Below are 17,365 nucleotides of genomic sequence, written 5' to 3' on the forward strand. Positions count from 1 at the left end.
ACTGGCTGACTAAAAAGGTTTTACTTTTGCCCATGTTCTGTTTGAGTGAAAGGAGCAAACGCATTTTATCCTGATCAACGTTAGAGATATTTGATGCTTACAGGGTAGAGTGTGTTATTTGTAGTGACAGAAGAAGGGTTGTAGCCCATTTACTTCTTGCTTCACCCTCAGCCTTTTCTTCACACTTGCAAGTCCAAGATGTGGTCCTGATCTTTGTGACTCCTCTTCTCAGCTGCTCCCCAGGATGGGCTGTGTAACATACAGCCCTGTTCCCATCTGCGGGCCTGACCTGGATGCATCTCTGTGGAGAGGGTATCCCAGATGAGGTTGCATGCCAGGAAAAGAGTGAAGAGAAGTAGTTAGGTGTGTTGGTTATCCCTGACTCTGAGTCCTGGGGAAGGGACACTTCCCTGCAGGTGCTGAGGATTGCTGAACTGGTAGGTAGGTCCATGTTCTTGGAGGGCTGTCACACACAGGCTCCAAAAAGGCACAGAGAAAGATGGAAAGCCAGTTATGTGATGGATCTAGCAGCATGGTAGGAAGTCAGGATATTCAAGGGCATCCTCAGATAAGTGTCCTGCCTAAGACATGTGCATCCTCCCATGCAGCAGTGACACATCTGCAGCAGTCATGGGAGCTCTGTGGCAGCCTGCAGCATGGATGGGGCCACACTGCTCTTAGGACATTGCCACAAATGAACAGATCTCTGACTATTCCTATAGAGCACACAGGATTGACTCTGCACTGCATGCTTTCAATGAAGATCCGCCAGCTCAGGTGATCTCTTAAAAAGCATGTTGTTTGATGATTTATTTTTGCAGTCCTCCTTCCATTAAAATTCAGCCTTGCAATTTCCTGCTCAGGAATCTGAAATTTCAGACATAGAGTGATGCTTCTATAGTACAGATATTGAGATGTCCATAGCTGAGGGATTTCCTCAACCAGAACACATGCCTCCAAAGGAAATGCAGATCACCATTGATTTAGGATGATCACTTTAAAAAAATATTGAACATGGGATACTGTGTTTCTATAGAAGCGATTCATGCATAACACACTGGAGTAGTCCATGCATTCATCGAATTAAGAAATATTTACATCCCTTATTAAAGCACAAATTTGCAGAGTCTTTACCTCATATATATTTCTGGAATTCCTGAGACTGTATTGGAGACTGAGGGTCCTGGAAACAGGACAAGTTTGTGTGCCCGAGTCAGTGCTCTGTTCATGCCTGCATGCCAGAATGAAGTTAGGAAGCAGATTTTTTTTTTTTCCCAGTTCTGAACCCCATACTTTCCCAAGAGAGAAAATCCAGACATACAGTCCAGTTGAGAGTCACTTGTCAGGCCCCAATACCATTTGACTGGGGAACAGGCTGGTGGGAACCTGTAGTGTAAATGTGCCTACCAGTCCAGTTATCCACAGTGCACATAGATGTAAATAAGACATTTCATCAAATGATGCATCCTAATAGCATGGAATTTTGAAGTCAATGGAAAATAGGTTAAATCATTGAATGATGACTGCTGTGTTTAAAAGTTATTTGCAGTGACAAATGTTCATTATAATATATCCATTCAGGTCAAAATATCTGTCTGACTGATGCTATATCAGTATATTGCAAACACACGAGTCTTGGAGTCCATTTGAAAAGTTTAGGTAATCTCCAGATAATTATGATAATTAGGGGTCACCAGACAGCATCTATGTAAATGCAATACAAGAGATCTTCTCATCTGGAACTTGTTTACTTTTATGAGGAAGTTTTGAAAGCTTTATATATTTATTCCACAGTTTGGCAGCACTGGGCACAAAAAAAAACAAATGAACTGACCTTTCTGACTTTGATCAGACAAAGAAAAACTCTATCCCTTCCCTGCTGTCTGCTTGTTCTGCCTCTTCTCCCCCACTCCCTAGAGAAATACTGAGCTGTTTTGTTCCACTTTTTCATTTTTTCCTTCTTTCAGTTTATTTCTTTTACCTCTTTGCACCTGTTTTTAAAATGCAAGTTACTAGAGAAGTCATTGCTTACTCCTGAGGGAGACAGATGGGCTCCGGGAACTCGAGACATAGCATCTTCATTAGTGCAGAGAGACAGAAATAGCTCCCATCAAATACACTGTTTAACTAAACACAGATGGTTTCTTCATAAGGGCACATGACAGCTTCAGAAGATGGGCAATACCACACACATGCACAAAGCAAGTAAAGCTGAGATTGGAAATTCTACTGTAGGGTGTAATTAAATGGAAGGCAGCCTTTCTGTGAAAGCAAATTGTGTGCATGCATCAGTCGCAAGGACACAGTATAAACCCGTGGATTATGCCCTTTGCAAATTTCCATTATGCAAACTTGAGAAAATCTCAAGCCTGTTGTGGATCTTGGGCTGATACTTTGATTCCCTGATTTGATTTCTTTAATTCTGGAGGTGTGTACAGGGATATTCCTTATATCTGAATGCCATCTTCACACAGAGCTGTGAAATCCATGATGGCTTCATAATCTGGCATAATAATTGGCAATATTTCCATGTAGGAATCTCTTGTATCTCTGATGTGTTTCTTACTGAAGGAAAGTGCATGACATTTTGTTCTACTAGTCACAAAGTCCCACCTCTGCAAAAATGTATTATAAATTCAAATAAGAACAGAGCAATAGAAAGTCATCGTTAGCTCCTTGGTTATGTGGATGAGTCGGACAATAGGAAACAGATGCACATTATTTTTGTCTAATTATGTACACCCAGCAGTCACGATGATAGTCATAATCTGCTAAGTGACAGAATCTAAAGCATTTGTTATAGAGATGTAAGGAATTCTCATTCTTTGTGTAACTTTAACATTCATTAGTTTGTGTAAATTTAACATTCAAAAATATTCTTTTTTTTTTCTTTCATACTTTCTCTCCTATTAGCATAAATTTAAGATGTCAGGAACATTATCCAGATCTTATCAGCTGTTACTTACAAGTAAAGCATTGCAGTAGTTCACAGTTAATTAGCCACTAGCTTTAAGAATGGTGTTTGGTGATAGGCAAAACAATAGATTCAAAAAGCTTCTTACAATTAATTTTGTTATCTCTTTGATTACTACCAGAAAAAGTCCCGAGGGGAAATCAGTTAGTAGCAACAGCACTAAATGCGCAGAAGAAAATTATAGGCAGCAGAGGCATCTTAAAAAATTTGAGCTCCCAGACCCATTTTGTTATATTTGCCAAAGTGTTATACTCCACAGTAAGAATTTTTGAACCAGCAGAAAATCTCCTGTACACAATTTTTTGCTTCAGTGACTGGAAAGATATCACAAAATTTGGTTTAGAAATTGTTGACTAAGAACTGGAATGATGCTGGCACATGCTATAGAGCATTTTTAGTAATTCAATTGTCTGCATAGTTTTAAAATATTGCAAGAGCACATGATCTTGGTGGTAGAACACAGAACTTAATTTTGTACTTGTTTTTCCTTTTAGCAGAATCTAAATTTCATAAGTCTGTTTTCCCATAGTGCTTGTGATTATTCAAAAAGAAAAATAATACCTAAATGTAATGATCTTATATTTAAAATAGGAAACTAGGGATCGTACTTCTTTAGATTTTTTTCATATTCACAGATAATAAAATATGAATATCCTTTCCAAATTAGTTCATCTATTCATGTCTCTCTCTCTATTTTTTTTCCTGTGAATTAAATAGGTTTCAGATAGACATAAACATGCTATGAAAGGCAATGTAAGTTGTTGGGATCCTCAGATGAAAGGCAATATAAAACCACAAAGTTTTCTTTCGTAGTAGAACTTACTGATGTGGTTTGTTTTCCACCTGCCAGATTCAAATGCTACGGTATGCAATAATTAGAATTTATAAGAATAAAGTTTCTCATACTTTATTGCATTATTACAAAAACCTCAAGCATGATACAGCTCTTCAAAGGATAGATTAACAAGACCAACCAGAGAAAGCTGTTCTGCTGTCTGTGGAATAGCTGAGCAGAGGCAGATACAATGATGTGTATTTTCAGGACAAATTATATCTGACATAGGGCACACACATCCTGAGGTTAAGGTCATTCTGTAGGACAGTACATGAGTCTTTAATATACACCTCTTGAGCATGAATAAATGTTTCTTTCACAGCAAGTTAATCTCGTTAAGCCATTTTGAGCATGGAAAGAGAGTCTTAAGTATCCTAGTGAGATAACAGCAAAATTGTTACACAACGTTGTATCGTTGTTTAATATTGAAAATGATTATCAGATCCAAAACCTCAGTGTTAATTTAGTCAGAGTGCAGAACCATGTGCTCTGCGTAACGATTAGAATATTAATAAACTTGGCTGCATTTATTACACATGGAAACCAGATGGAAATGAAGGAGCCAAGACAGTTGCTTATACTCCCACTTACTCAGAGCTTTTTTGCAATATGTTATAATTTGTCAGTGTTTGAACTTTTGACCTTCACTCAATATGAAAACATAGCAAAAGCCTTTGAAAAACAGCAATGTGAAGGGGCAGGAGACAGCCATGGAGGGGATATCCAAGGCTAGATTGCTACATGACCTCAGAGAGTCCCACTGAGGAGAACTTTGGATCTAGCAAGTGATGCAGAGATGTCAGGAATAGTTGCTTCTGTAAGATAAAAAGCCTGGGTAGCAACAGATGAAATTCTTTGAGAAAAAAAAAAAAAATTGAGCGGTCACTTACCAATGACTGAGGCCATGTTTTGTTTTCTACACAATGAATATCATGCCATTCTTTTGTTTGTTTGTTTGTTTGTTTGAGTACTTTAGCATTGTCTCTGCTCAGACTTTTTTCATCCTGGAGGTTTTTTAAAATTCTCCATGATCAACAGGTTCATAAAACCGGGCTGCAGCAAGGGCTGACTCTATGGGAGCCAGTGGTGGATGCTTTGGAAGCTGCAGCTAGGAAACGAAGTGCATTTTAGACACTTGACTTAGTATTATGCTCAGTCAGCCAGTTCAGTTCAGAACAATTAAAAATGGTCAATTCCCATGCAAACTTCATTGAAAGTGGAACCCACTCAGGGTTCAACAGTACTGTAATGAGGCGCTTCATGTTTTTAATGAGGCCAGTTGTTGTATTCAGCACTGTCCTGTGTGTATGCACCATTTTTATATTCTATCAAGTCTTTGAGGTGTGCTGCAGGGCATAGACTGCTCGTTGTTCAAGGAGGTCTGGGAGGGGTGGCCCCTGCATAGGGGAGAAGCCCAAGCGCACAGCCACCTTCATGGACGCGGTTTCCCCCAGACAACTGTGGTAGCTCATAATGTTGAATTTGTTTTGTTCTAGTTGGCAACGTCTGATAGGAAACCTTTTCCACAAAGTCTGTCTTTATAGAGGGACTCGGAAGCAGAAGGAAGCGACATGTTAGCAGCTTATCTTCACAAACTGAACTACAGATGAGCATACAAGAACCCTTGATATTATTGAATAACATCCCTATCTGGAGAAAGCTGTGCCTGTTGAAAACTGTTACTAGTGAGGGGCAGCTGGTGTCATTGGTTCACAAGCCAGGTAAAGGCATGCTGTGGTCTAGCTAGGCAGGAAGGAGACAGGGAGTGTCTGTATAGCTGGCCAGGTGTGTGGCCTCATTTCATTCCAGGTATTATGGCTCAGGCCAGCAACACCAAGTCACTGGCAAAATAAGAAAACAGTACCTAAGAGTTTTCTGCCCTCTGCCTTCATATTCTACACCTGGCAAACCTACCACAGACTCAGACAGGATGAAAATGTTTAGAGGTACTTACACTGTATGCAATATATAATGTGGTTTCCCCAGGCACCCCCACTTAGGCTGAATCTCACATTCAATGCTTGTGTTATCTGTCAGAGTTAGTGAGTGCAACATCCCTGTCTTTGCCTGAACACAACGCCTTCTCACTCATTCAGCAAACAGTTCACATCTTTAAATTCCTTCTGCAAGGTGCCATATTAGCAGGTCTGAGGCCTCAAATCCACCACTCACCCACAGAAAAGACACAGTCTTCTTATTGGCAGTCCATACTTCCCATATTGCCTTCAGATGCATGCCATTCCTAGAAGGACCAGTTCCAGAAATAACCCTAGCATGTGTTTAAATCCCTTTTGAGGAAAGCACATGCTTAAAATTAAGCATGTTCCTTACATGCTTTGATGAATAGTGATGCTTTCCTAAACTGGGGACAGTAAGGACAGTCTTAGACATTCTTGTTCAAATGCCAGCTTGAGATGGTTGCAGTGATGTGGGTACCACTTGGCACTGAATCAAAACTAAAAAGCTATCTCCTATAAATCACTGAGTAACTGTCAATTAATGATGTGTTCCAGCTGTATGCAACCTACTTTACACCAGCTTTTATTACTGAAATTTTGCATTTTGTCAAGGTTGTTAGTTTTTTTTCTATACTGTACAGTGTCGGTCAAAAGAAGTAGGAATGAAAGTAGGTCCTAACTCTTTGTGAGACCCTCAATAAGGTTATAGAAGTTTCAGGGGAAGTTTTAGTTTATTTTTTTGTTTAATGTTGTTTTCCTAAATGTTCCTGTGACTCAGAAAAATGAACCTCAATCCTTTAATGATCATGGGCTTCCTGAGGTTTCCCCTTCCCTGTATTTGAAATACCTTTACTTAACTCTAGTCAAAAGGGGAACTGTTTTGCTTTTCGTGGTTTCACCTTCATTTCAGGATTTTATTCATTGACTGATGTTTTTAGTCTTCCATCAAAACTCAGAAGGAATCTTTTCTTTCTATCTTTTTTTTCTTTTTTAAAATTTTTTTCTTTCTTTTTTTTTCTTGGTTTTGCTTGTGGAAACAGAGATAGGAAATCATTTTAGCAGAAAAATGACTTCTTGAATTAATCAAATTATTATGATTGACTCTGCTTGTTTGTTCATTAAAAATGAAGCAAAATGATCAATCAGTTTCTGCCAAATAAAACACTCTCAACCATTTCAATTACTGTTTTAATTGGCTGGGCCTGCCTGTCAGATTATCCTCTAATCTGTACAAGAATGTCGTTTGGAAAAGATGAAGCATGCCTGATTTGGAGTCCACATTCATCACCTCAGGATATTCTGGTCCAGATAACATTTCCTGAGCACAGTGGGGTTACATTGCACTAAAAGGGGTTGTTCCTGGGTCCAGTTCATTCTACAGATCTTGTTCAAGACATGCTGCTGCCATCATTTTGTGAAAATGTCTGAAAACATAGAAATGATGTTAAAAAGTGGAAGCGAAAGCTCAAAAGTTACATAAATCAGGCTTATTTGAAAGGGTTTGCACACCAAAAATGCTGTCAGGCTTAAGTTTAACAACTGTTCGAAGAACAATTGTGGAAAAGCAATCTTAGCATCTGTGAACCTTTGCAGAGAAGTTGCTCTGCAACTTTGAGTTACAATTTACTGTTTTAGCGAATCTACTATAATTTCATTATTCTGTGAATAAGTATGTGTTTTAGCTATGGTCAGATCTAAGCTTCATACACACTTTAGACTGCTTTGCTCTTCAGTCAGCAACGAATCAATGCTATAGGTAACTCCTGTAGATGTCATAATTTTCAATGCCATGGAAAGGAATGGCTTCCTTTCATGCATGTGCCAAGCCTAATAATTTAATCATGAGATAAATCTGAGATTAAAAGAAAAAACAAATCATAACGTAGAATTTCAAGTCATACAAAAAAAAAAAAACAAACATGCACCCTGTTTTCAAATTTGAGGCACAGATGTAGGGGCCTTAATAGATTGGCTTGACTACAACAGACTAAATTTCTTCCCCAGACTTTCTACATCAGTTTGGACGGTCCTCTATTTTTTGCTCACTGCCACTTTAGAAAAATGGGAACAATGCCCAGGCTTTATATCTTCATGATCAGAAAGACAAGAGATCCTTACTATGTATGTCTATACCCAGCAAGGTATAGACTTGATTTCAGCTGGAAATGCTAAGATAAAACCAAAATAAAAAACCTGTATTTTTAGATCGATTTGTTGTTGCTCTATATGGACAATGCTCTTCTTGAATAAAGGGAGAAAAATGACACGAAAAATTATAACATGAACAAGAGTTATCTATTGCATTAACTCAAGCACTAGTGATGTATGTAACCACCATTGTCACCCTGATCTGACAAGTTCATATCCTTTTTTTTTAACTTGTTTTTGTTTTGATTTAATTTTGTTTCTTTTCCCTTCCTGCACTTTCTTAGTTGGCTATATCTCTAGCTACCCTCTTCACATCACAACCTGTAAAGATATGTCCCTCTGTTCCTCTCACAGCTACCTACTTCATGTGTTATAAATTGCTTCTTAAGCAAAGTGGAAGTGGGAAAGGCAGGAAGGAGGTCACACAGGGATCCTGATAGGGCAATGAAAAATCTCAGCTTTAAAAAAGTGACTTGATACAGTAGTGGAAAGGGCCATATCACAAAGAAACCAGTCTAAGGTTCAGTTCTGCATAGAACTAAGCATAGCTTGTAAAAAGTTATGTGCAAATATTTGTGTAAATGTTTTCCACACTTACTGCATCTATCTTTTGCATTTCACATGAGAACATGGACTTGTCTCTGTCATATTTACAAATAATTAATCATGTGCAAGTATAGAATTAAAACATAGAGACGTTGCTCATTCATTGCTTTATTAGAGGAGTGCAACGTATATCAGCCCTTCATGTAGACATGCAGACTGTCTTTACTAACACTAGATAGACTTGTTCCTGTTCTTTCCACTCACATATACCCATATAAACTCTGCATGAAGCATAATGGTCATAGCACCTATGAGATGGATATGAGAGTTCTATACAGGCCACATCAATGCTAATGTGCAATTGCATCCAAGCCTAAGCAGAGAAGCAGATCATTGATTTTTTGAAGTGAAAGGAAAGATTACTGCATACTTGCCATGCTTGTCATATTCTTCCCCTGGACAACTGACTCTGATTGAGGAAGGCTAGGTTCTGTGTTTAAGGACAGCACTTGTTTCTGGATTAAAGTTTTAAACTGTCAGGACAGTATTTTTGAAGTGAATATGCCAGTCCTCCCTGCTTTATGCACTTCAGTTTGCATCATGGAGCAGGTTTATAGCTAATGAACCTGATTCTTCCTGAAAAAAACTAAAATGAAAAATGGGAGCATAATTGACACTTTTCAGCTGTAATTAGGTGCATGAGTCTAGGCCAGAGTTAGCCCAAAGTCAGAACAACTCTGAAATGTGCATAATTTTGAATGGTAGGTCCTTAGCAGCAGAGCAGTTCTCAAGAAAAAAAAATCTGCTGATTCACTTCTCTTGGGCTGCAATACTTGCTAGATATAACCAATATGACTGCAGTCCATACACATAGGCTGGCTGTCCAGAATAATGTGAAACTGAGATATAGCATAATGTAACTTATAAAGTATTGAGTGGAATGAACTCCAAATGAACTCCATGCTCTTTTCCTCTACCTTTTCAGACAGTCTGAAATTCAAGACTCAGTGAGCAGTTCTTTGTGCACTGACAACACATAAAACACATAAAGTGACTATTTTTGCACTAAGCAGCTAGAGCCAACTCACAGATCAGGGAAGTGATGATGCTAAATCAGAATAGGCAACATGACAATAAGCTGAGGCATCAAAAAGCCAAAGCTTTGTGCTCAACCTTGACCTTGATAATATATTGTATTTATCTGCAACCTTACATCATGCTGTTACTTTTAAAACCCAATAATAAACTACACAAGGGTATTTTCTTTTTTTTTTTTTTTTTCTATATAAGTCTGAAATCTCTTTAAGAAGATCTGCACTTAGATTAGGTTGTCAGTTGCCTGGTTAAACTTTTATGACAAGGTTTGTGTTTCAAATCCTTTATTTTTTTGTCATCATTTGTGTAATGCTGAAAAAATATCAGAACCTTTCAGAGGGATACAAATTTCATGCCCTACAAACCTGTTTTTCAAGAGCTGCATAGCACCTTTTCACATCTGCACAACAGACACAAGCCACTTAATGAGGATGGACATGGAGGCAGAGCAACACCTCAAAAAATGTAACTTTAGCATATATTTTTCAATATTTAAGCTTTTTTTTAGAATTCTAACTAGATGAGCATTTTTATCTTGTAAATGAAATCTCTTTATCTACTTCCTAACAAGCAGCTTACAAGATAGATATCAAAAGCTATTAAACATAAGGAAACATGTATTTAATGTGAGGATGATTGAACACTGGGGTAGGTTACCCAGAGAGGCTGTGTAGTCAGTGTCCTTGGAGATATTCAAAGGCTGGCTGAACAAGTTCCTGGGCAGCTTGCTGTAGTGACCCTGTCTGAAGAAGAGGTTAGACAAGATGATCTCCAGAGGTCCGTTCCAATCCTAACTCTTCTGTGTCACAAAAGAAAAAAGCGATGCAACTGATATTTTAGACATGATTTATGTTGATTTTTGACATCAACAGCCAGCAGGGGAACAAATGCATATGAAACAATCATGGTCTAAGACTGTATTTGGTGAGCGTCTTTAGTAACTTCTTGAAGACCGTATTTTATCTGCTTGTGTTTGTCATATAACTATGTACAGTTAGCCATCATGGCTGAATTGGAGGACCTTTCACATGAAATTATGAGCAACATCAGAGCCCCTCCTGAAAATCCAGAACTTTTCCTTGAACATTTTCAGCAGAAAAACTACTTGGAGAAGTTTGTTAAGTTTATGCCTTTTCTTTTTAGGTATAGGGCAGAGGCTGAAGGATTTGTTTCATAATGTTTTACTCCCATTTCTTGAGGTGCTGAAGATTTGGAGATTGTGTGTGTGTCTTCCTTTTAGACATTTAATTCCAATAATATTTGAACCAATCAGCCAATTTCAGCCAATATCAAGATGTCTCGGAGATAATAAATTGTTTGGAAAGAAATATAACACAGAAGTAGAAAAGAGATGAATGGTCTTAGTAATCTTACTGGGAGGAGGCTTTTGTGAGCTCAGGACTAGATAATCCACACAAAACAGAGTCATCATGAAAGCCCTCTTTTTGGAGAAGCATTAGTAAATTTTGTATCTCACTTGGTATCGGGAACTTCACTATCAAGATTTCTTTGCTGTGTGGATTTCCTGTGACTGCAGAAGAGTGGATGCTGGAGCTTCAGTAATGGTTAAATCACATATTCAGCCCAGGATTGCTGCTTTTACAGGAGGATCAACAATGTCATCTACTGACTTTGCTTTGATGTCCTTGCAAAGAAAAGGTCTACTTGAAAAGTAACATGAAACCAAGCTTGTATTTAATTTCAGGAAGGGTTAGGTCAAAACTGAGTTGTGTTTTTTCTTCCCTCATGAAATGGGGATTAAAAAAAATAATCAATGAATTATTGCAAATAAAAGTGCTGTGAGCTAGCATCCCCTGACACCCGTTGTTGTTACCCTTGCCACAGAGAGTAGGTTTGATCACACAACACTTTCTCAATTGCGCATCCCTGGGGAATTACAGGGGTAGATATTCTACAGCAAAGTCTATCAATCAGAGACTGAAACTGTTATAATTTCACCTTTTGACCTGCTGAATTCAATGATAAAAATTATTTCTTTCATGAATCTTTGTAGCACATTTTTAAGCCATTTCAAAAGACTTTTTCCCCTCCAAAACAAAGAAGCATTGTGAAGTCACCAAAACTGTTTCCACATCAAGAATAGATTCCCTTGGCCTAGACTCTGCTTCAAAGAAAAATGCTAACCACTAAAATCTACTTGCCAGAGAATTTCATATATTGTCTTGTGTTTGCACATAAACACACACTACCATTCATCTTTGCTGAAGAAAAACACCCTACCTAACTGGAATTTTTAACAATCTTTATTTACAAACACTTAGTATGGGAAAGGTAATAATAGAGAGACATATGGTGAGGACAATAAAGGACGTATGAAGGGGCATAGGGTTCAATTGATTTTCAATTGGTTTTCTATAGGTTTTCAATAAAGGACATAGGTTTCAATTGTCCTATATATAAATTCCATTATTATTGGTACCATTATTCGAATTCCTGCTGTAGTAAACTTTCTTCTTACAAGGGACAGTAGGATAATTTCAAGAGTAATTTCACCTACAGTGGCCACTTAACATAAAGCATAAGATTAAATTAGATGCTTTTAAAGTGTAAGCAGAACAGAGCTATGTAAGGTTTGGAATTTCAAGGAAAAGATATTTGGATCTTGCACACAGATGAACAAGATAATTTCTGTGGCTGACTGCTTGCAGTCATAGTCTGAGGAGAGAAGTAAAAAGAATCAAAGGTTGTGTGTTTGGATGACAAGGAGAATGGTGTTCTTGGCAGCCCATAGGAAATGGAAGTGGAAGGGGTCTTGGAGGTAAGATAAAAAAAAAGAGTGAGTTTGGTCACACTAAGCTAGAGCTGACCTTGAGTCGTTCAGGATGCAAAGTCTGGAGGAATGCCAGACTGAAGGAAGACAGAGAAGGAAAGAGGGAGACGTTTTCTGAGGTAGATTTGTCAGCTCAGAGTTAATAGGTAAGTCTATACAAATGGTGACATAAAAATGGTGAATAGAGGGAAGAAAGAGGTGAGTAACAAAACACTTTCAAAGGGGATGAACATTCATAGCTGGCAATTGTTTATGACATGATTCCACTGAGGTCCAGAAATACCATATGACTCAAGCAAACTATTTAAATTAGAAAATAATTGAATGTAGGATCTAGAATATCAAGCAATCTGACCAAGTTGAACACAGTTCATAGCAAGACTAAAACAGTTTCAATAACCAATTTGGGAAAACTCACTGCTATTTAATCACTGCCATTCTTTAAAGGGAAAGAAGAGTTTAATGTACTTTCTGTTAAGATTTCTTTCTTCTGGGATAATAGTTGTTCTTTTTAGTGGAATTTTTAGTGGCTTAATTCATACACCTTTGAAACATATTTTAAGAGTCTCAGATGAAAGATATTAGAATACCAAAAAAAAAAAAAAAAAAAAGAATATTCAACTATGCAATTATTTTGGCAATAGTTGTCTTTTCATAAAACTGTGGGAGAACATGGTCAATTTAAGCATACCTTAATTTCCATTAGATTGTTGTACCACCTCATAGTTGAGCATTGTGGGTCATACTCAATACAACTTGAATTCTACTTATGTCTCCATATGTAGGAGACTTTATTTAGGAGACATGCTTTCAACGATGATTCAGAGAGCTGAAATCAGATGTTAAGCAAAGTGGTAATTAGCTATAGCCAATAGGAAAGAACAGGCACAGAGACTTGGCTGAAATGCGACAAATGCAGCATATATTTATGCACTGTCCTGAAGAGAGCCTAGCTTACCTGTTCATGTAGGTGCTTTTATGAATCTAGGTCTATGCTTATAATTAGATCCCAAATTGCTTATGAATGAACACTGAATTGCATCAAACACACTCTCACCAAGTATTTCCTTAATTAGCAAATAGTCCTCCTTGATCTAACAGGGCCTACTCTGGTGAATAACTGATTGTAAGTCATTTCAAAATGGGAACAACAATTTAGTCAATTTAGTCAATGCTAGAAAGAATCAGTGCCTTTCAAAAACTGAAGCTATGCAAAAGTTCATTTTTAAAGCAGCAACTGCAAAGAGCATTGAAGGAATGGATAGTTTATTAGCAGATTGTTTATTGCTCATACTACATATGCTTTTGGGGGAAGAGATCCATCTTTTTTTTTTTTTTTTTTTTTTAGAGTAGGGTTGAATATTTTAACACTATTTATAAAGCGGCACATTTTAGCATGCAAAACAGTCAGGAACATTCCATAGGCATCTGCTGGGACATGGGCTACTGCTCTGCCAATTTTCTGTGGGCAGTAGTTTTTTTACTGCAATGAAGAGAATTCCTTTGAAAAGAACAGGCAAATATATGTGTGTAGTTTACATACTTTTGTGGTTCACATATTTTGTGGCTAAAAATATCCACAGTCCATATCCCACCTTCAGATTCAGACTTGGAAGCAGATCCAGTTGCAGAGTACAGTTCTTATGTGTGGCTCGTCTTTTCTTGTATGTGAAAATAATTTATAAAAAAAATAGAAACCTTAAACCTTGGAATCTGACTTGGCATGGCTATTCCTTTCAAAATTTGATTTCAGAAAGCGATTGGTCCTACTGTCTCTATATAAGGATAAACATGCAAAGCTTGGCTAGCAGATGAAAAATTAAACTCTGAAGACTTCCTAAAATCTGGCATTTGGACTGACCAAGCTAAAGAAAAATATATCACTTGGCTTTAGAGATTACAACATCATTGAAACAGACTCTCCTAGACTTCTGGCAGGTTCACTTTGCTTGTTCATACTGTCACAATGACTTTTTCAATATAAAGCAATGAAAACTACTTTTACTACTGAACTTAACTGGAACACTGGGTGCACTCCTGCAGTACTTGTTCTAGAGGTGGGGCAACAGTATATGGTGGACAAGACCTCAGGTCTTTTGCTCCCTCTAGAATCCCTAGATTCTCTGGGGGAGAATAGGAACTACTATTATAATTTGAGAAGTTAAAGATTATAATTTTCAATTGACAGTGCTAATATTCCTTGTCGGGATAAGATCTATAGTTACGAAGATATTCTCACAGTTTAAGATGGGAAAGTTTATTCAACCAGTCCTTTTATAAACAGTAAATTGATCCCTAAAATGGTTCTCCAAAGCATGCTATGTGATTTATGTGAGCGCTTGTGCAGTGATGTGCATAGGGATTTTTTTTTCCCTGAATCATGTGGCAGACAATGACTGTATATACCAAAATATCACTGCAGAAATTCAGTCTTTTGTTGTTGTTGTTCCCTTTGTCTAGGGCAACTTGCCATCCTGCATTCTATGACATATCTCCTTTTACTAACCCCTCCTGAAAGGTAATTTGATTGGGAAAAAATGGATGTGAACTAGGGTATCCCTTATAGGATGGCTGGGTATCCTGAGGCCTGGGACAGATGGCCTGCAGATCTTGTGTGAGCTGGCTCTAGAGATACCCTGGGCTCACTGACCATGCTTTTGGATGTCAATACATGCATCTAGTCTGATGCATGCAAAAAGAATCTGATGTGATAGCCACCGGCCCAGTGTATATATTTCGCCTAGGATTTCCAAGATGGAAATATGGGAGCACTTTCTGTGCTCACACTGAAGTATTCACTATTATAAGTGACTCGAGGTCCTATTTGCCTTCTTGGTGGACATGCAAGGAACCAAGTTGCTTTACCTTGACATGACTGAATGTGCTTATCTAAACAAGTAGTAGTAAGAAGAAGAACTTCATCTATTCCTTGTTGGAACTGACTGTCAGCTAACAAAAGTGTTGACTCTGAGAAAAGGGTGAAGAAAATTCCTGCTTGCAAGCTGAACTAGAAATGTAATTTAAGTTTCTTCGTAATTAAATTTTTGTACTGTTTACTGTCAGGAAGCACTTGTTTGATCTTGAGGTCAAATTTCCAGGATGCAAAAACTGTTGATTTCATCGTGGGAAATATCTTTTTTTTACTGTCATAGGAAAGTTTTATTAGGAGACTGCTGTCTAACTGGATGCACCAACTTTCAAAAGAGCTGAAAAAAAAAAAAAAAAAAGAGGTTGATGTTTCTTATTCTCTTTGTATCAGGTATGCTTGTGCCCCACCTGACAAATGTTTGAGTATTATGTTCTCCAAGACCTCCTTTAAAGGAGATTTCCCCAAATTCTCCAGATAATCAGTCCCTATTCCTCATTGTGTTAAAGTAAGAACATCCACTGTTTACCTAACTTGCTCTTCTTTAGAATCACGGAACCATTATGGTTGGAAGAAACCTTCAAGATTATCGAGTCTAACTGTAAAGGCCTGTGGTGCACTTGAAGTCGTAGATTTTTATCTGACCTACCAGCAGCAAGGGAAAATGAACAGCCGCTTCCTGTCTGCAATGATATAGGAACCTATGGCGTCTCTGGACACAGTCATGCTTGCATGAAATGCCAGGGAGAATAATCTTTCTCTAGGGACCCCCACCTTGCTTCAACAGCATGTTCAGTGTGAAAAATGCCTCTTTTTCCCTTCCCGTCTAGATTTCCCTAGATTTTCACACTGAAAAGCCAAAGCATGTCTAGGAAGTATGAAATAATAAAGAAGAAAAGACACAAGGATATATTTCTAATCATATTTAATTGTGATTTGTGGTTTGCATTTATAGCAGAAAACCTATTTTCTTCTCTTCAAGTGGATTCCTCTCTGATAAGCATACTTAGAAGTGACCCATGGAAAAAAACTGCATCTGAAACTTGAAGGAAGCTTTTTAGGGAGGTTTTGAGTTGTCCTTGTCTCTGAATGGTAACACTGACCTTGTTCTGCTAGCTATATTCTTTCTATATATACCACCCACGGTATTCTCCGAGGCTTCTTTGGTCTTAAGGAGTTCAGGTCTTTAAAAAGGTAAATCAGCTACTTGACAAGAATGCCTTTGGGAAATGCTGGACCCAGAGCTAATAAGTGCAGCCAAAACCCTGGTTAGTATCATGAATCCAAGACAAGCATTTTGGATATGCTTCAGAAATGCATCATTTTCTTCTGAAGTCATAAGCAAGCACTGAAGAAAATGTTCATAAAAAAATACGCATTTTTTTCCTTTGGGTTTTAATGCAGGAGTTCCAAATTTTTTAGCCTGTGGACAGTGCAATCGGTAGAAATTAGTAATGTTGCAATCACAGTTGTCCAGAGTCTGTCCATCCTTTGCATTCTGTAGGACAAGGCATTGGACAAGGAACTGTCCTTGGCTTTATTTTCCCCCCTTTTTAATATAACAGTATTAATAGTTACCTACTTGCACAATAGGTACTGCACTTTGAGGCTGAGGTCATTGTTCTACTACACTAAAATTACTGTAATTGAGAAAGATGTTCCTACATAGTTTGGTTAGTTTTAATGGGTCTTTTTTGTGGTCTTTTCCTCATCAGAATATAGAGAAACAGAACAGACATGAACAGAACAGAATGAGCAGCATAATAATGCATCAAGCCCCATTTTCAGTATTGTTTCATCTCAGTCCATCTTTTCATTCTTTCTTTTTTTTTTTTTACTTTCAATTCTCCTGCTCCAACACATGTATTATCTATTTTTACACTGAATATATTTCTTTTGTTGATCCTAAAACTTATTGCCAAAGGAGTTCTGTGAATTGAATCTTCAAGTGGCATTTTTCAAATTCTTGATGGCTAGCATATTTGCATGGCTGCATTTAGCATGCTGGAGACCTGAGTGTGCTGGTCCTCCGAAGCACCTTGGTCTGCGCTAGAACTAGCAAACCAGCATGTGCACTTAAACAGTGAAATGTTGTTTAGTGAGAACTGTCACCTAGAAAATCCTATGCATGGTGCCATTTGTGCACACCTAT

This window comes from Tinamus guttatus, unplaced genomic scaffold (genome assembly GCF_059628265.1).
Source record: "Tinamus guttatus ecotype Peru unplaced genomic scaffold, ASM5962826v1 Tinamus_guttatus_pri_ptg000525l, whole genome shotgun sequence".
Taxonomy (NCBI): Eukaryota; Metazoa; Chordata; class Aves; order Tinamiformes; family Tinamidae; genus Tinamus; species Tinamus guttatus.